At 47.0% G+C, this 20,584-nt stretch overlaps 1 protein-coding gene, 1 non-coding gene and 1 pseudogene across 4 annotated transcripts in view; 1 reads left to right on the plus strand and 2 right to left on the minus strand.

The window, feature by feature from the left end:
* The window catches only part of LOC149330587 (gastric triacylglycerol lipase-like), a 48,424-nt pseudogene extending 42,632 nt beyond the window's left edge, over nucleotides 1–5,792 (minus strand).
* The window catches only part of LOC149330582 (lysosomal acid lipase/cholesteryl ester hydrolase-like), a 181,500-nt gene that overhangs the window by 124,642 nt on the left and 36,274 nt on the right, over nucleotides 1–20,584 (plus strand). The window lies entirely within an intron of this gene.
* On the minus strand, nucleotides 9,346–9,512 carry LOC149330588 (U1 spliceosomal RNA). Its single transcript, XR_016285882.1, has one exon. It is a non-coding gene; the product is annotated as a U1 spliceosomal RNA (small nuclear RNA).

Raw genomic sequence — 20,584 nt, forward strand, 5'->3', positions numbered from 1 at the left:
CGGTTTTAAAAAATTTTTTAATGGTCTTTTTGGCCTTTTAGTGCATTTTGTTCCCTTGTCATCTCCTAGTGTTCTTTGTCTCTTGTACTGCCTGCTTGCGTCATCCTTCTAAGCGTCATCCTTTTAAGCGTGATCCGTTTAATCGCCCCTCCACTTGTCTCTTTATCTTGTCTAGTTTTCATTTTTTGTTCCCTCCAAGGGTCACTCTTGCCCTCATGTTATTTTCAATTGCAGTTTGTTATCTTTCGGTCGCGTGCAAACACAGCAGATGTTACTCATGTCTTCCCGCCCACTTTTCCAACGTATATATATATGTTGTTCCACAATAAAATAATCAGTTGAAGTCAGCGCTGTATCGTCTTGCCTTTCTTTGTCCGTGTCTTAAGAGTGCGCTGTGTTTTTCCTCTAGCAACGTTGTCGTTGTTGCTAAGAAAACTCGGGCCACTAGCAGCGGCGTACGGCGTCGTTAGCGTCGTTGTTGCTAGTGGCCCGAGTGTTTCTCGGTGGCGGTGGACGGGCTTTCGGCACGGTGTGTTCGGCCTTGCGTGTTAAAGTCTACATGCCTGGCGTCGTGAGGTTACGCACGCATCCAAGATTGCTTTTAAATGTAGCAAATAACCGCTCATTTGATATTTTGTTCGTCAAACTTGGTGTCGTTACGCGGAGCGATCGATTCATTGAAATGAATCTCGCGAAAAGGTGGCACTCCGGAACCGCGCATCGACACGCCAAGAAGCGTTGATTGTTTTGATCAGCGAACTTTCGCACCTCACCAAACAGCGCAGAAACATGAAGCCGCTCTCGGCGATGCTGAGCTGCGTGTCGAAGGCCACACGGCGGGTGTACGGTAGCCCGAGGAGGATGGTGAGCTGAGCTATAAGCGGCGCGCAATGTCGTCTTTCTTCGCCTGGCGTCGGAAAAGGTTCACCGCACCTGTGCGCCGGTCTGTGTCTAGTTGCGTGTTTGCGGGGAGGGAGGTGGAGGAGTGTAGTGGCGAGCGGCGCGGTTTTCTTTATTCTTGCGAGCCGCGCGCGATCCCCGCCCCGTAGCTCGGTGGAAAAAGAAGATAGTGAGGAGAGCCGATCCAACTTCCGGTTGCCGGGCGGCTTCACAAAACGTGACGTCAGGGCCTCTCCTTAGTTCTTTCCTTCCTCCATGAAAAACTGCAACATAATCGCTGCTTCTACCTTCGTTCTCATTCCGGCTCTTGAGGAAGGCTGGCTTCAGCACTGCAGTAATCTAAAACGATGAAGCAGCGATTATATCGAAGTTTTTAGATGCCTCACGTGACATTAAACCACTCTTTGACGTCACAGCTATCATTAGGATGTTGAAACAGAAACCGAAACCGCACGGCAGAAAAATTCGATTATAAATTATTTAGCGCTCGTAGATGAATACCACATGGTGATTCATGCGTAGTGGTGACTTCCGCATCATTGTAGTGAAGAAACAACGAAATTAGATGTCTATACCTCTTTAAAACGCTGCATCTGACCATTGCCTTTTTCAGACCGCGTGGCATTCCGCGTGGCACCCTACGGTGAGTGTCTGCTGTAGCCACTGTGCTTGCCGAAGATGACCGGGCGCCATCTTTAATGGGGCGGCAATTTTAATAAATCGTTTTTGTGTGCAAAAAAAGAAGGACATGCCTCGTCCTTCAACAGAGCCACAAGATATCTGGAGCTATGTAGTCATTTCAAATGAACTTACTGGACTGAATGAATAGACACGAGTTACAAGTTTATTTTTAAGAGTAAAGGATGTTCAATGGAACGTAAGCAATTGCATATGCGTGCAAGGAGCGAGGACTATGGCGCGCGTTTAGTTAACAAAAAGAAAAGAAGCAAACCGTCTGCTTGACTACTATGAACCTTGCCGGACACTAACTGCAAGACTGTGCGGGATCCATGAGTGAATCCTTAGGGCATATACAGGCTGATTTTCACATCGATTTACACCGTCAAAAAAATCATACGTTTGAAAATAGTTTCCGCTGCGTTGCAGCGACACCCTGCCTCGGGGGGATCATCGAAACAGCAGGAGTTGGTGGTCTGTCCACTAAAAGCACCGGCGTGTATGCTTTTGTCCGCGGATGGGAAGTGTTGTTCTTCGAAGAGTGGGGCAATGGCTTCCTGGCAAGCTTGTTCGGGAGAATCGCCAACAACAGTATCACAGCAGCTATGATGGCAATGGCGGCGATGATGTACGGCGCAGACTCCCCACTGGCGCGCATCATGGCCCTCTCGACCGCGGTGTTGGTTTTTGTGTTGATGGCTGTGGAACGAGTGGAACCCGTTGAATGATCGGCGCTCTTCTTGTGACCAGTGGCCAGCACGGCGCCTAAGCCTTGACCTTGGCTCAGCTCGCGGGTTGTTTCCAAGGTTTTGTCGGCGACCGCTTCCGTTTGTCCGATGCTAGCGCCATCTCCAGGGGAAGACGTCGTAGCTAGCTTGTTCTCCATGGCTGTAGATGGCGACACCAAGCCAAGCGGTGTTGGGGAAGACAATGGCAACTTCGTCGGGTCCGCTGGGCTTGTTAACGTAGGGGATGGTTTCGATCTGGCCTGGAATTTTTGTGGCAGCAAATAGAAGTACCAAGTTGTAAACAGGAATCATGTGAATCAAATATTCGCACATACGTATAAAAATTAAAACCGAATTAGGAAGAGGGTACAAGTGCTGGGTCATAAAATTGCGCACGTGTCGAAGGCGGCGTAATAGAGTGTTCCGGATCTATCTGGGCTGGGGTTTATTGAGATTTACATACTGAAAGTTCAAGAGGTCATGCGCATTTAGTCCGCATGTCCGCATGTCTATTTAGTCCACATGTAGTATACATTCTTCTCCCGGTCCATTCTTTTGCCACTGCGCCAATGATGGGCTCCACCAATGAAATCGTCATCATTAGACTGACTACGGCCAACGCAGGGCAAAGACCTCTCCCAGGTCTCTTCAATTAGCGCTCTCTTTTGCCATTTGCGGCCACCGTATCCCCGCAAACTTCTTAATCTCATCCGCCCAACTAACTTACTGCTGCCCGTTTCTTCCTCTTGATTTCGACGAGGGTGTCATTAATCCTCGTTTGTTCCCCATCCACTCTGCCCGCTGACACCGTTGACATAAAAGCCAGCTGGTGGGTTTGCTTGCTATCTTTCAGCTCTGACGTCAATGGCAGACCTACCATGGAATCAAGGACAGAAGGTCAAAAGAATTTATTGAAGTATCCTTACCAAATGTCAAGCAAACTGAACCAAGCCAAGAATGACAATCTAATTGCGGCAATGGAAAAAGGCCTGATTATATACGCTAATATTCACTGAATCTAAACAAAAAAGCGAAGGTTACAGGTCCTAGCTTATTGATTTCTGTTCAAGTAAGCAACTTTCGGCAGAGGAATTCGGTGTCTAAATGCAACACATCCTGTCGTGACAAATATTGAATTTGAACGTGCAAATTGAAAACAATGAAGGAATTAACAAAAACAGGGCAATAAAATTCACAGTCTCTTTAAAGGCTTTCGGAGCACATTGGCAGCACATAACCGCTCTGCAGTTATAAGGAATAGGAGTCCATCAGCCATTGTTTATTGCATGTACAGTCTTTCGCAGCCTACTTCAGACCTCGTACCGAAGATGTGTTTCCCACATCCGCGTTTCTCTTGCAATCGCGCGTACGACAAACGCTTTGGTGATACTTGCCTGCTTCTTAAGCTCGACTACCGAAGGTGAGGGTAGCGCGGTCAGTCGCTGAGAGAAGCCCGAATCAAAAATATTTTCTTTGGGAATCCTGCTGGCATCGGCTGCAGCTCCGAAGTAGATTCCGTGGCTCTCTCTCCTCGCCTGCATCGTTGAAGTCGGCTTCTATGATTAAACGGGCATACACAGCTGTCACCGAATAGATCGTCATACTCCGAGTGCATATGTAGAGTTACAAGCATGAGGTGCATCCACTTTTGCTGGCTCTGCTTTTTTGTCATGAATAGAAATAGTTGCTATCTTGCGGCTAGCTTTAAAGCATTCATAACCACTCACTGAGTTGCCTTAGATAGATGGCATCACTGTCTGTTTGTGGCAATCACGTCCCTTCAGATATCTGAGCGCGATCATTTCAGGCGGTTCTGAATAATGAACTGCTATTCGTTACGTCTTCCAGCGCCATGCGTGATGGCAGTCGCTATTTCGTCTTGCATAAACTTTTCTATACCTAAAGCATTAGTAAAGAAAGTCAAGCGATTCTGAAAGACGTCAGTGGAATACAAAAAGAAAGCCAAACAGTAAAGGATATGCAGAAATAATCTAGTACAGCCAGTTAAACACAATAGTTCAGGTCTATAAATCATGAACACGAATCAAAACCAAGATAAGTTTAAAGCTTGGCGCACATTCTTTGAGCCAAAAATAACATTCTTCAGCAGCAATTGGGCTAAGCTGTTTCAGAAGTTACCAAAGAACAGCACTAGCTCTGCACGTATTAAAAAGAAGGTAAGAAAAAACGTCGCTAAGTAGCTTTACTCAAAGAAGAGCATTTTCCGTCCTCCTCCGGGGTAAGCGGTGTAAGCTAAGGCTGTAGGACCGAAGAGTTAAAAATCAGATAATCCTACCATTTGGCAGCTGGCGTTTTAACCTCAGACATTAACCTCAGACGCCACCAGCCTGTTCATTTTTAGGTCGCAGTGACCTCGGTAGCTTTTTCCACGGGACAAGCCCGACAACCACCCTTGCACTGTCTTTTTTCAAAAGTTCAAAGGTCCCAGAACTTTCAGCTGAAACGTGTAACGGAGGAGCCGTAGGACCCCTGAAACACTAAAGCTCTGGATCGATGAAGAGCTGCGATTTGTATCCTTCAGTGACCTGTAGCGCCTGGGATATCCAGCAGAAAGGTGCATAAACGGGGCAACTGCAGCATTTTAAAGATAATTTCGCGATATTCAAGGATTGAAACCTATACAGGCTGTAGGTAAAGCATACCAAGTGTTTTTGCACTAGCATTTAAAATAGTGACGTAATCGACGATTGAAATTTGCGCTCCTCCTCATTGCACCAGAGGAGTGCAGAGAAATTCAGCGTGACGTCTCGAAGGTATGATTTCAAAGCCACACCCTGCCCTGACTCGTTAGACGCCGTCAAACAACTCTCAGCAGGGTTCGCCTTCGATGTCGTTGGTTTTTCCCCCTCAAAGCAGGCATTTGTGCGTAGGAAATGTACCGATGCCTTCGTTGACGTCATCATGCGCCCTCCACTTGGCGTTGTGCGCTGCGGAGAAGCTTGAGGGGCGTCCTGATTTTAATCCGCAACTACTTCACTATTTCAAGTGCTAGCCCAAAAAGACTTCGCATGCTTTACGTGCATGTTTCACACATTCGGCCCTCTTAAGCTCGTTGATTTCTAAAACCTATGCAGTTTCCCTTTGAGATGGGCGGTACTTTAGTGGGCTAGGAACCCGCACTGGTAGCAAAGCACTCACCTTTGCAGCCTTGTCTAAAAAGTCGGGCAAGTCGTCTTCACTGGACTTTTTCTTCCTGTGTTTCTTCTTTTTCCTGCGCCTCTTGGGCGACTTCTCCTCGGCCGGCGTCTCAGGCTTCGGCGGAAGGGCGAACAGCACGGGAGGAAGTTGCGGTTCCACCGGGGGGCTCTGGAGCGGCGAACGCATGGACGTCGGCGTGCTGGGGCGGACAACGAAGCGCGGTGGCGCCCGGCCCTGGGTACCACTCTGACCGGGGCCTTTGTTTCTCGGCTCCGGGCTCCAGTACATGGCTGCCGCTTCAAGGTGTTCCTCTTCTTCTTCTTCCATGGCGTACCCACAAATATTTTTCGGGGGGTGCTATACGCCGCCGGTGAAAAGAAATTCAACGAGAGCCTACTCCCATGCAACACCATAATATTTTTTTTTCTGATTTATTAAAGCTGAAGGGTTAGTTTTTTCGTTCGCTGTAATATCTACACATAAATATGAGTGCACGCAGGGCTCCGAGGACTTGATTCATAAAGAACATTTATTTTATTTCAAAACAAAAATCCTACGAAATATCGCGGCTATTTACAATTTTTGCACGCAGGGCTCCGAGTACTTGATTCGTAAAGAACATTTATTTTATTTCAAAACAAAAATCGTGCGAAATATCGCGGCTATTTATAATTTTTGCACGCAGGGCTCCGAGTACTTGATTCGTAAAGAACATTTATTTTATTTCAAAACAAAAATCCTACGAAATATCGCGGCTATTTACAATTTTTGCACGCAGGGCTCCGAGTACTTGATTCGTAAAGAACATTTATTTTATTTCAAAACAAAAATCGTACGAAATATCGCGGCTATTTATAATTTTTGCACATACTATGCAAAACATCATCATCATCATCATCATTTATTGTCTTTTAAGGGCCCTGGGTTGGGCATTACATAAGGGAAGGTGGTAGCGAGTAAAGTATGCATATGGTAATCTAATTATACAGCGAAATAAAAAGCAGAGAGGGAAGGTAACGTTATACATTTCTATGAAACCGTGGGTAATGAAAGAATAATACGAGAAAAAAGACGAAACGAACAAAAGGCGTCTGCTCCACAACAAAGTCAGCAACTGCTAACGAATGGCATTTGTCGAAACTTCTAACCCATGCATGTGAACCTACGCCCGGCCGCAGAGGCGCTTTTAAAAAAAAAACAGCACTTTGTTATTTTCGAGATAGTTTTTATGATCTTTTGAGGATAATGCAAAGGATAAAAAAGTAGGCTGACTTGAAAAGTGATGTTTAATCTGGTGAACTGTGCCTACAATTAAAAGGAGTACTACCATACGTCGTGCGATGGCGAAGAAGAGGGACCCTTTTCTGCCATTACTTCCACTTTCTAGTGTAGAGTCGCGACAACGTACATCAATCTTTTCGAGAATAAACCGACACTCTTCTTATTTTCGTTATTACATTTTACTACATCGATGTGGTGTGTAAATAGCTTGGGCTCAAAAAAGACCGAAAGGAGGGGTGTAGAGGGAAGATGCAGTGCTCAGAAAATTTCGGGGTTATTCTGACACCGGAACCCTCCCCCTGGGCTACGCCCCTGCGTTGCATTGCGCTTCATACAAAAATAAGTAAACAATATCTCTAACTAACTCCGAAATTCTCTTTCTTTCTCCACTCCACCATCTTCCGGAATTCATTAATTCATTCATCCGTTCGCTCTAACTTCTTTCTTCAGCATTTGAATCGCTCCGGGTTTTGAGTCGCTGACATTGTATGAAGGAACATGCACTCTTTTCAAGAGCGCAATAACTCAAAGCCTCTTGACGTTTTAGCTCCTGTGGGGAAGCCGAAACCGCAAGAAAGTTTCGTCAGGAGTGGGTGTTTCGCCTATTCGACTACTGAATATGAAACTAACCGTCTGGTCGCCAAACGTGGCTACAGTCAGAAGCCCTTATGTATGCCATACGGCACGTTAACGAATGGAAACCAAAAATCAAACAAACGTCTGGCAAGATGCGAACAAGTTATTTAACCAGATACACGAACCAGTGCTTATAAACCACCACCAGCAAATCAGGCGTTCTTTGTTGCAAACATACTGGGGCGCCATCTCTTCGGCGTGAATTTAAATAGCAACCATTTCCTGCCACGTGATCGGTAGTAAAGGAGGAGGAGGAGGAATAAGAGGAAAGGCAGGGAGGTTAATAGGAAGAATAATCGGTTTGCTGCGTTACAGAGGGTAAAGGGGAGACGTGATAAAAAAAATGAAAGACAAAAGACAGTAGAAGAAAATTGAAGTCACTATGAAAAGTCAGCGTTCGTTAAAGTCACAGCCTATCATGCAGGCCAGAAGTTCTCAAGAAGCTGAGCAGTGTGTGGTAGTCAAAGAGAAAGACAGGGAACGTGAGAATGTGCGTTAGAAATATCACACTTAAAGATGCGGATTGTTGCGGTTCTTTCTTTCTTTTCAATGGTGCGATGACGTTAGTAAACATCGATCAGCGCGGAATTCGTCTGTGTTCAGCAAAATGTTTGTAATTAATGTTTTAAATATTGTATACTTTGGTTTCAGCAGCCGACAGGTGGGTGTCATGTTTCGGCTAGATTGAGACTACGTTAGGGATACAAAATTTCACTGGTACACTTGAAACCATATTATTTGTTAGCAAGCTGTTGGTGCCTTTATTCCGAGTTTTGTGCTTTTCTTTGGTGGCTCTGCTTGCAGACTCTTACGCGTATGTATGCACACCAAAAGAGATCTCTTCAGATCATCTATAGCTGCAGAGGTTACATGTTTCCCCGAAGGTGTCTGCAGGCGGCGACACGGACGCAATATCAAGGTACACCGAAACTTATAGTTGTCACATCCACTGTGATGACAGTTTTCGTAGCCGTTTGGGAAATTATATGACCGGCGCCCCCCCCCCCCCCCCCCCCCCCAAGGCTTTTTGAACAGCCGAAACGACAGCAAATGTAAAAGGAGCTGTTTTATATTGCCCCATTCTGTATGCTTCATGCAACCTCTACTCTAACTTTGCCGTGACATAGTTACCGTAGGACACTCAGTTATAAATTTCTTGCATGGCTGTAGAGAATTCCCAATGGCGACCAGTCCTCATTGAAAACACACTGACCATTACACACAGGAAAAGACGGAATGGAAACTTCGGACCCTCTACTCCGGATACGCCGAACTCAACTGATACCCCTGTCAAGCGCACAAAATAAAGTGCACATACGTAGAGTGTCACGTGCTAAAAGTGCGCTCTAGCGCAACTAAACGGCGTAACATAAGTGCACTCGCAAAAGTGCGCACTCATATCGGAGTGCGTTCACAGGACACACTTTGAAGGCTGAGTGCGTAGCCTCGCCAGCAGCGACTTCGAAGGCACGAATGCGTAGTGCATAAAAAAGTGCGCAGATTTCTATTTTACTTGCTGTAACACTGTTTTTTAAAAAAATATTTCTTCGTTAGACCTACCCACGAAGCAAGATAACAAGTGAACAAGATCAGAAGTATCAGAAGCAACTCTGCAGCGCGCCGCCATCTTGTATGCTGTCAAAATTCTGGATAGCCTTGGCTCGTCCTGACTCTTTCTTCCATTTAAATTTTTTTATTGTTGAAAACTGTTTAAGGTCGTTTTAGTTGCGCTCTCACCTCGAACAATAAATTTTTAAAAATGCTTTTTTCTTTTTCGGTGGACACTCTAAACATTTTGCTCATTTTCTTTGTCTTTTTTTCCAAAGAGCGTACTCTGCTCTCCCGCTTAGCACCTTGTAGCCTTGACAGGGGTATTAGTTCTGCAAGTGGACACGTAAACTCACGAATCTCTATCCTCCCGTAATAACGTTGGCACTGCTGGGCCTTTTTCTTTGTTAGACACGAGGGGGTGGCGCGGACGCCGTTCGTACCCCCACTACCAAAAATTCGATGCTCCATCTATCCCGCATTTGGGGCTAGAGGCAGGCTTCAGCCTCCAGAGTGCAATGGAGGCCTCAGCCTGGGACGCTGGCCTTCATGATCGCCAGCGCTCCCGCATCAGGTAAGTTTCAAGTGGGAAGAAATCGTAGCCTCCATCGTCTTCCTTGATGGTGCCTACAATTTCTCCGGTGAGGTACAAACATCTGAGCGAGGCTATGGGGAGATAGCTTTGGTTCCCGGACTGAGGATTCTTAGTAAACGCTGTTTAGCGCCAAATCTGCGTATTTGTTAACGTAACTTCCACTACTGTTGATCGCTTCTTGAATTAAACAGCTTTTTTCTTCGCGATTTGCGTTAGGAAGCCAAGTCTGCCTTCCCTCTTGCGTAAACCATACAGCACTCTCGTTCTTTGCATGTCTGAGCCTTGTGCGATTTACGACCTAAGATCGACGCTTGGAAGCCTGAACCGGCTGCGCGATGAGCGATAGAAACGCTCCATCAATCGTGCTACCTTTCGAGAGGAAGCCCTTTCGATGGCCGAGCAAGACTGCTGCTGTAATGATTGAATTGAATTGAATTTATTTTCTCCAGAACAACGGGAAGGATTTCCAGGCAAAAAGCTGCTTTTGCAGCTTGACTGGGCCCGGAAAAACCTTAAATAGCAGTGGCTTCGACATATCGGGTGATGGAAATAAACAGAATAAAGATACAACAAAGAGGAACAAAAGTAAACACTATAGAATACAAACGAGAAAATACACTTAGTGAATCCAATTGTAGGGTTAAAAATATAGCTTCTAGGCTCGTCTAGTGCAAAATAATACGTAATCAAGAAATACACGTGTACTGGAATCACAAAGATGTACAGACTTTGTCAAAAGTAACCAGGCTGCATGGTTTGCTTCTAGCTTGTACAATGGAGCCCTTACAGCTTCCCTCAAGCTGAAATAGTCGTTAAAGGTAAGTACTGAGGTCTTCTTACCTTCACACACCTTTTGATCTTTAGGACAGCCACAAGGGCTTCACTATGCCAGCTAGAAGCAAACCATGCAGCCTGGTTACTTTTGACAAAGACGGTACTTAATGTTCACTAATACATATTTTGAACATATATTCATCCATCCCAGTTCCCAGTTAGAAGAAGTATATTTTCCAAAATTTTCTTTTCATGACACTCAGGAAGACGCGAGTTAGTGTTTTTGGTCCGCTTATGGCACTTTCGTTCGAACTGTACAAAGCATTTCTTAACCTTTCTGCAGGATATCGTAATAAAACCTTATATAACATAGTCAGCATAAACAAAATCATAATCTCAAGTCTTGGTCTTCCCTCAAAAGCAACAATGCGCGGTTTCCCTGGAAGTTAGTGTTCTTGTATATGCTCCCGCAGGGAGCATAGTTGGGCGATGGTCCGCCTTCATGTTCCAAGCTTTGCGGGGAAGCCGCCTTCTTGTGTAGAAGGAACCACACGAGAAGGCAATATGGAGGCACTCCTCCTCCTCTCGATGGTGGCTATACAATACTCCCTCAGTAGGACAGCAATGTAGAGTGCGCTCAGGGTGGGAGCAGCTGCCTCCCCTCCGGCTCATACGTTTGATATGAACCGACATGAATTGGAACAATTGACGTCAGCGGGATCACGTTTTACGAATTGGAAAAACAGCGCAATCAAAGACGAGACACAAGAGAAGGACAAAACAGCAGCCTGTTTTGTCCTTCTCTTGTGTCTCGTCTTTGATTGCGCTGTTTTTCCAATTCGTAAAACATGTACCAACCAGCCCGTATTTGCCCTCTTCTGGGATCACGTGATCACGTGAGAACAGTCGCGCAACTCTGCTCTCTGCGGGAGAATATATAGGAACACTATAGGAACGCTAAAATGGTGGTTATCATCGCCAACTCCTCTTCCTCTTCGCTGCACAAAATGAGGCATAAAATGATTCCTCGCTCCCACCATCTGTTTGCTACACCCATAGAAAATTGATTGTAAAATATTTTATTCGCCGGAAAGAGCTTGGCAAGAGGTCGCGTTAAGTGGTCGAGAGTACGCAGCCCTCGACGACTTTGTCAGCCCACTCCACCGCCAAAACTTGCGCTCTGGGGTTAGAGCTAGCCAGCACGGTCTCCCACCGCTCGAGAGAAGGAGCTGTAACTAGATCACCCGGAGGTGGCTCTATACATCCCAGTTCCCAGTTAGAAGAAGTATATTTTCCAAAATTTTTGTTTCATGACACTCAAGAAGACGTGAGTTAGTGTTTTTGGTCCGCGTATGGCACTTTCGTTCGAACTGTACAAAGCATTTCTGAAAGGTGCTTGCCGCGGGAACTCGATCTACACGTTCCTAGCATTCTTAGAAACTGCGACTTATTGCCCTGTGTGGCCGATTTCCCTAATTAAATCGAATTAACGTCCGGCTCCCGCCTTTATTTTTTGAATTCTCTCTCGTACGGTGGGCGGAGTCGACCAAAGCGTGAAGTGCCTTTCAGCCAGCTCCGTGGAGGCTTTGCTTTCGCTTTATTTTCTTTTTTAGGTTTCCATGAATAGTTTCATTCGCAGATAATATACCCGCAAAATAAGCCCGCAGAAATAAAAGTCGGCGCGGACTATTTCCTACTACGGACTACTACGTATTAAGGCCCGTTCACACTTGCGAGTCGCAGAGGTCGCGCGACTGTTTTGGTCGAAAAGCGACAGTCGCAAACGGTCGCCCTGGTCGAAAAGCGACAGTCGCGGGCCAGTCGCTCGGTGCTCGATTTTTCAGCCTCGCGACTGCGAGTCGCAAACCTCTGAACCAATCAGCGAGCGAGCCAAGCTTCCGGCAACGACACCGCTCGCGGGCGCGCCGGGCGACGACCTGCGCTGCTCCCAGCGGGCTGCCGTAGTCGTCGCTAAGCCTAGCCGGTTTCATATCGATGTCGCAACTGAGGGCGCTTCGGATCCTGGCCAGCGCTAGTAATTAAGATGCTGCTTTCGTCACCACTTTATTGCGCACCTTGTATCATAATAATATCAAGACATGCTCGACTTCTGCGACGCCTTCAGCAGCGGAGCTAGCAGACAACAGTCGAGCCGCATGGAGCAGCAGCAGCAAAGCGGCTCTGGGAAGAAATTTGCTTTTGTCGCTGTTATCCCTTCTACCAGCAACTCGGTACTGGCCAGCGATCTTCAAAAATGATTCATTTTTTACATTCCTGTACCCAAGGGCTTGGTATGAACGCGAACAAGCAATCTTTGCGCATTTTTGTGACGCCGCGGCGGCCGACATACTGCAAGTTGGTAGGCCGGCCCTACAGAGAAGCGCGCCTCTGTCTTCGTGACGCTTGTACGACCTCGGTGCACATCAAAACCGTCACGACAACCTAATCTTCGCTCGGGTAGTTGTATTACATTGCGTATAGCAGTGTAGACTATCGAGCGCGAGTACAGGAGGCGCGGTCAAAACAGACGAAACTCTCGAAAGCGCGCGAACAACGTCATTCCTGAGTTTTCGCTTCAAACGAGAATCTAACGAGAAGGCGACCCGCTGGTCGCGCTTGCAAGTGTGAACAACGGTGTTGTCGAGCTGCTACTTGGTCGCAAGCGACTGCGAGTCGCACGCCCTTTGCGACTCGCAAGTGTGAATGAGCCCTTACTCCGCCGATGGCAGAGCGGCAAGCCACCACGGGACTGGGTGAAAGGCACTCCACGCGTTGGTCGACTCCGCCAATCGTACGAGGCAGAATTAAAAAAAAAAAGGCGGGAGCCGGACGTTAATTCGATTTAATTAGGAAAATCGGCCACACAGGGCAATAAATCGAAGCTTCTAAGAAAGCTCGGAACGTGTAGAGTTTCCGCGGCAAAAAGACAAGTTCAGATTCCTCTTCAGTGCACCTTTAACCCTTCTTCAGGATATCGTAATAAAACCTCATATAGCATAGTCAGCATAAACAAAATCATAATCTCAAATCTTGGTAAAGTCTTCGGCTCTATTTTTCATAGCGGTGTAGTACAGTTAAGACGTGCTGTCTAGTAGGCTGGTTAGCCAATATAATATCGAGAGGGGTGTAGTAATATCAACGACAGTGTTTAGAATTTTGAGACCGCGGCTACCATCGCGCTTACAGCGCACGCCTACCGCACTTCCACAGGAAACAATGAAACCAGGGCGGGGACTGAGGAGGTTCTAGTGTCATGGAATCAGCGGTATGTGTGGCACCAATGAACAATGAACAGAGATTTTGCCCGATCATTTTATTTTGAATTTTGCACTTTTTTTCATTCCTAATTAATCTTCCAATAGGTTTTTTTTTTTCAGAAGTCTGGTTCATAACTTTTCAGGACGCAAGGGCGCAACAAAAGACACGGACATAAAAGTAGACAGGGGGAGAGCTAAGCGCTCGTCCCTGTCTACTTGTCTGTCTTTTATTGCGCACCTGTGTCCTTTATTTTTTTTTTCACGTTTTTTATCAAGTTTTTTTTTTTATCACAGCAGTACCCATTCAGCGCCTCCCATGGGAGGGCCCCTCTTCTGCGGATGCGTGGCGTCTAGCCACTCTTCCCGTAGTAAGAGGAAGGCCTTTCAACCTCGACCTCTGCATCATCCACGGGGGCCAGGGGAGCCGGCTCAGGCTGTAACATAAGAAAGAAAAAACAAGTTTGGTTGCAGAGAACAAAGCGAAACGAACGTGCCGGCAAATAGGGTGTGCCTGGGAGCGTCTAATTAACAGCAAACAGTTTATTCGCAAGGAATAAGCAGCAAAGTACCGTCGGAAGTAGTCCGTATGACAAAATAAATGGAGGAGTGTTACTATGCGCTTGTCCCGTGACCAAGTGGTCTATGGCACGATAAAGCCACAGCGTGTCGTCAGCAGTACGAGCGCATTTACACAAACCGAGGACATGTAACACATTTGTAATGCAGGCGAAATATTTACTGCCTGTCGCTCAGCACAAGGTAACGCACTATTTTTTGGTAGCGGAAGTAGGCAGCGCAATGAGCGTTGCACCTTATGTAATAAACGTAGAATGAGTGTCGGCAGTCGCTCTGACGCTAGCAGTAAAACCTTTTGAAAGTCGCGAAGACCGACACTGCAGATTCCAGGAGGTTCCTATGGCGACTATGACTCCCCTTACCTTGGGCTGGGGCTTGGGCTTGGGCAGGGGATGCTGGGGCTGCGGTGGCTGCTGGGGCTGAAAGTGTGGCAGGGGGGCCTGGTGCTTTGGGAGCTCCGGCTGGGGCACGGAGGCGGGCTGCGGCTGCTGCTCATGGAGCACGGGCACGCCCTGGTTCAGGTAGTAGAACTTCTCGGCCTCGTGGCATGGGACGGAGCCCGGGGGAGGGGTGCAGGTGAGGGTCTGCTGGTCGAACACGGTGTTGTTGGGGCAGACGAAGCTGTACTGCATCATGGCCACCTAGCGGGAGGAAGGAGAGAAACAATATGGTTCAGTGCTTTAGGCCACGAGTGCAGCCCATTACGGGCAAAAGCTCGAGACCGATGAATAGAGCTATGTTCAGTGCCGCATCAGAGTCTGAGTGGTGTTTCGTAAATGAAGTTGCGGTTGGTCTCTTCCATGGACACACAGCAGCCACCGTGGTGGCACTTCCTTAAGGAGGCGACGATATTACTGAAACAGATCGCGGCTGACAAACTTTGCATAAAAAATTGCGAGGACACTTTGGCAACTAAAGTGTTGAGAGGCGAAAGCCGAGGACACTATGCCGTGACGACTTCCAGTGGATCTGACGTCACACCGTTCCCGTGGCTAGATCGACACCGAAATTATACATCTTCCGGGGATATTAAGTGTTAATGACGCTTAATCACACATTTCTCCAATCCGACAAATGTGTGACGTCACACCGTTCTCGTGGCTATATCGACGTCCGCGCTATTTCCACGCAATTTAGACCTTTTTGTTTACAATTATTAATCTACAGTCTATAATCCATATGGAAATATACGGAATTGTGGGACTCGCGTTATGGAAACTCGGTAGGGACAACCTAACATTGGTGAAGTCCGTGCGGGATGAAGTAGACAAACCGCAGGCGTTGCCGCCTCCGGCTACAATTTCAAAATCATTAAGTGCGTGTACAAACTATAACATCGTACCTGGCCCTCAGCCACCAGAACGGGGTTGCACACGTGGAAGATCTTGCAGTGGTTGTTCACGTCAGCATAGTAGCCGAGGTTACGTTGGGCGCAGCTGAAGGTGATGTCGATGGGGCTGACGATGCCATCCGATCCAGAGGGTAGGCCCAGGAATGCAGATTCGGGGGACTCCTGAACCGGCGCCTGCTGCTGACCAGGCTAAGAAGAAAGTCATGAACCCTCCGATTAATGCACCAATCAGTAACAAAGCAACTTGCGCAGCTCTGCTAAGCTATATCCACAGCGGACTAAAAGCTTGCATTACCAACGGGCCGGTAATGTGAGCTTGAGCAGGCCTTTTGTAGACCCATATGCTCCGTGCTAAATAAATGCTTTCGGCGTAGGTTCTATGCGGGATGCGAAGCTTGTTTCCCAGCTGAAAAAAGTTGTATGATGCAATAAACTCATACTCTTTGTAATACCAATATCATAGAATTATACAAATTATTGAAAAGTATCATAAAATGTCATGCATTTCTGCAAAATCATAATCACAGAGATCTCAGAATATCATAGAAATCGTACGATATTCTACTATGAAGCCTCTGTGAGGTTATTGCATCATAAAACTTTTTTCAGCTGGGTTGCCTTGTTAAGCCGCTATTGTTTATAATATGGCGCTTGAGGATGCGATATAGAATGCGCGGTGCGTACAGCATGCCTCCGGCTGCTAGAAGCAGCATTGTATTCATGCAAATTCGGCAGATTATGAAGCCTCATGGCCGCGGGAAGCCCGTTGACACTTACCACAGGCCCAGTGGCGACGAAGGCGCACACGACGGACAGTATCACAGCGACTGCAAACAGGGAGCAGAAAGCAAATGAGACTGGGGAGAACCCGCCTTTTCAACCTCCCTCACAAAAAATTGTCCGTCCTAAGCTAAATAAGCAACTAATCACCAGAAAGAGATTGATAATCTCGGACTGCATTGCTGTGCAGTTAAAAGCGCTGCAATACTATTCTAAAAACATAAGTGGCTAATGGCGCCTAGGCTTCCCGTGTGCTACTGGCAGCATCACTGCTTAAGTGCAGTCAAATCAAATCAAATTTATTCATCTTCATGTAGTACAGGAATTTTCCCGTCCAACCTAAGCACAGCGTGCTTGTTGGTTTTTCAGGCAGTACAGTGAATCACCGAATGTGTACAAAAAATTATCCACAAAACAATAAATTTAAGAACACTAGTGCATGCATATTATACAAAAATTATGTATGCATATTGAGCAAATAGGAATGCAGCTCGAGAAAAACGAAAACAAACGTGAACAGACGTCATAACTTGAAATGAGCCATCTAAACAACTGAACAAATCTAAAATATCTAAACAACTCTGAAATCTCAAGCAAAAACAGGAAAGAAGATCATAGCATGCAAGAGGCCATCAGTGATTTATCTGCAAGGATGAGCACCATTTTCTTATTGCTTTAGTCCTTTTAAGTTTGAGCAGTGCAGCGCAGTACTTCACATCAGCCTGACTACGCCCACTGCATCAAAGGCCCCTCCAATATCTCTCCAATTGGCGCTGCCCTTTGCCAGCTGCGGCCACCGTATCCCCGTAACCTGATTAATCTCACGCGCCCACCTAACTTTGTGGCGCCCCCTGCTATGCTTGCCTTCTCTTGGAATTAACTGGTTACCTTTAAGGACCAGCGGTTATTATGCCTTCGCAACACATGCCCTGCTCAAGCGCCCACATTTCTGCCCCGTATGCACGAAGACGTGAATGCAGTAAGAAGTAGGCTTACCTGAGATTGCGTGCCTCATGATGGCAGGCGTGACTGAAAAAAGAAACATGTGTCGGTAATGCAGGCAACTAATAAAACAAAACCAGTCTCTACAACGACTGCAGCAAAGGCACAGTAAGAAGCAATAAATAAGCGGCAAGGCAAGTTGTTTATTTGCAGTGAATCGCAAATTAATAGCAACGCGAAGAATCAGCAAGCCTAATCACTTCAGTCCTTTCTTGCTAAGATGAATCGACAGGCATAAGTACAATTAACACGCATCTAGTTGATGGGCACATTTTCTGGAAATGGCTGCACCAAAAAAAAAAAAATGCCGTAGAAGTCCAAGAATGGTACACTGCATCGCCGCTCGCGCTGGCAGGCATGCACTTGAACGGGCACTACAAGAATTTTTCGCGCACCCTTCAGATAAAGAAGCAACTAGCCGTGGCTTTTCACTACAAGGCAACTGCAATGCTACGCCTATCGACTGCTTAGTTCTCTTCAATACTGCACCCGTAAGCAAAACCGAATATGGCAAGAGCAGCGCTCTAGTCGCCACATTTATTATGTTAAAAATTTGGGGCCGGTAAGTTAAAAGAGAATAAGCATTAACTAACGCATGTGTAGGCTAATTAGAATAACATAAAGCAATTGCTTCTCCACTTTTCAATCTGCCAATAGATGCGTGTTGATGTTTCCAGCATGGGTGCAGTAGAAATTTTGCGACCCACAATTCTCAATCTTCCTCATTCGAACACATTAAACCTAGAATCTAGCACCAAGGCTTTCTTTGTGTATGCCATGGAATCTGGCTGATTCAACCCGGTGACTGTCAAGCTAGCAAGACTGCATTAATCAAAGTTAGGAATAAGCTGAGTAACCCTGCATTCAAGTCGGATATTCCTGAGAAAGTGCTACAATACTCATTAAAACAGTCCACTCACCTTGGGTTGACCTGTCCGAGGAACAGATGAAACCTTCACCAAGGCCACGGGCCCTAGACGTCGCGCTTAAATAGCCTTCAGAGGGCGTGCCTAGCAAATGGGAGAGCGCTGGAACCTCCTCGCAGCCTGAGTAGGACTTCTGGGACGAGAGCGAGTAGAACTAAAGGCCTTCTGGCAAGCCCAAAGCCCTGATCCCCTAGCAGGGTTACCACTTCCAGGAACTGTGGCCCATGTTGTCAAACATGCAGGTGGATCTCTCGAGACGTTTCAACCGTGGTGATATTGGGGAGGCTTGCAGATGTCAGTCCAGCCGACAGCAAAACATAGTAGAGAGAGAGGGTGAGTGTCAGCTGGAATGAAGACATGGGGTGAAAGTTTTTTTTTTTTCTTTTTCAGTTGCCCAGGGTTTGCAGTGTCTGTAACTCGAATACCAGAGGTGCTGCAAAAGTGGAAAGGGCAGTCGGGTTGCGGAGGGAAGAGCGTGGCGGGGGGGACGGGGAGTGGTGGACGCTAGTTATTGGATTAAGGCTTCCCCCCCCCCCCCCTACCTATTATAACGCAGGTATTTCAAGTGAGACTTGGGGACGTTGGAGGAGAAGTAGAGACGTAAATAAAGAGAAAAAAAAAGGCATGGTATTCGGACACTGCCAAGGACGCGGTTGCCAATCGTGTAGCTTGGAGGCTCTGAGCACAAAGATTCGAGCTCATTGTGTCCCCAGAAAGCAAGGGGCCGAGGACGAGGTCAAAGCTACCGCATTTTCCGGAATACAGCACACAAACTATCCGTGCTTGAAGGTTAAAACTTTGCGCTTTGCGGACTGTTTATTTGTTTTCGAGTTTGGCCATTTAGCATCACATGGCTTACGTAATTCTCGTCATCATTTTTTTACCTTCTTTTGGTCATGCTTCGCTCTGCAGCCAGTACCATCGCGCAGCTTACTGTTTTTACGGTTGTTCACTGGCATTCACTGGCTGCGCGACTGGTGCCTTCAAAAAAAAAAAAAAATCTATTGCTCCTGTCCTTTCCTAAGCGGCTTACTTTTATAACCCATTTACTTTTGGTTGTTCGTCCCCAAAGGCTGGAGCATAGCGACAATCATTGCGATCGAAGCACGGTAGCAGTGCCTTCTGAAAGAAGTACGTTTATACTACGCTGCCGCCTTCTTAGAAGAAACGCAAATAACATCTTCCTACAGGCGGGCATCGGGACCATACACCAGTTACGTAAAATTTAGCGAAGAAACTTTTCTTTTTCTTCTGAAAACGAGCCCCTGCGGAATGTAGCCGAAAATCACGGTAGAAGAAGGGAATAGTGTTCGCAGGGTAGTGAAGGGATGCCTGTGCCATGAGTAGCCACGAAAGCAAATAGGGGAAGAAAGCACCGGGGGGTGGGGGGGGGGGAAGAAAAAAAAGAGCCTGCTAGAGAACAGGCTTCTAGTGCTTTGTACAGTGGAGGGTAGTGACCCCTTAACTCAAACCAAGCTCATTTTTTACTTTTCTCAGAAAGCACAGACATTCCGTTGCTGTCTGCTGGCCGTGCCGATATGTTCTGAAGGACGGACCACGGAGGGACGATGGGGGGTGAAAAGCACGGGGGGGCAAGTGGTAACATGTGAAATGCACTAGAAATCCTCTCTAGAAGGCCCCGCTTCATAAAACCGCGTTCTCTTTGTGATTAATTTAGCTTGATGTGGAGAGACATGGGAGAGGCCTTTGCCCTGCAGTGGACGTAGTCAGGCTGACGACGATGATGATGAGGTCACCGTGCGCCTCCGGTCTACGTGGAGAGTCCTCCGAGCTCCCCGACCGGGCGTCCCCCGCAAACATGCACTAAGGAGCGGAGGTCATTATTGGCTTAGCAGCGTCGCTGCGACGGCCGAGGGCTCTTAGGAAGTTCCGAAACAGGTAGCTCTTTATGACAACGAAAATTGAGCACTATGTTATTGGAGTGTATGAACTAATCGGGTGGTGGTGGTAGTGGTTTATTTAAAAATAAAAAAAGTGAAGCAAAAGAGTGTTGCCGGCAGCGGCAATTGCTATCTAATATCTTAAGCACCCGAGCTGCAGCCGGCCGAAATGAAAGGGAAAGGGAGAGGATAGTAAGGAGAAGTATAGAGGGGAGCGACAGCAAGAAAGGACAGGGGAGAGCTTTGTACACTATTTACAAAATACAAAAGTAATCAAGTTCGTGCCGCTCGCGCGCTAATGTCCAAGCATGTCCGAAAATAAGTGTGCGCGAGCGGCCACTGCGCACAATCACAAAAGTAAACTCTATGTACATAGCCGCGCGCACCTAGCTACTGGGTCTTCGCCTGGGCTTGGACCTGGTGCTCACCCTTACTCCGCCGCCACCCAGGTGTGCTCTGCTGTGTGATTCCCGTGCCGCCCTCAGCCGCCTG

This window comes from Amblyomma mixtum, chromosome 9, assembly GCF_055824585.1.
Source record: "Amblyomma mixtum isolate Tamu chromosome 9, ASM5582458v1, whole genome shotgun sequence".
Classification (NCBI taxonomy): domain Eukaryota; kingdom Metazoa; phylum Arthropoda; class Arachnida; order Ixodida; family Ixodidae; genus Amblyomma; species Amblyomma mixtum.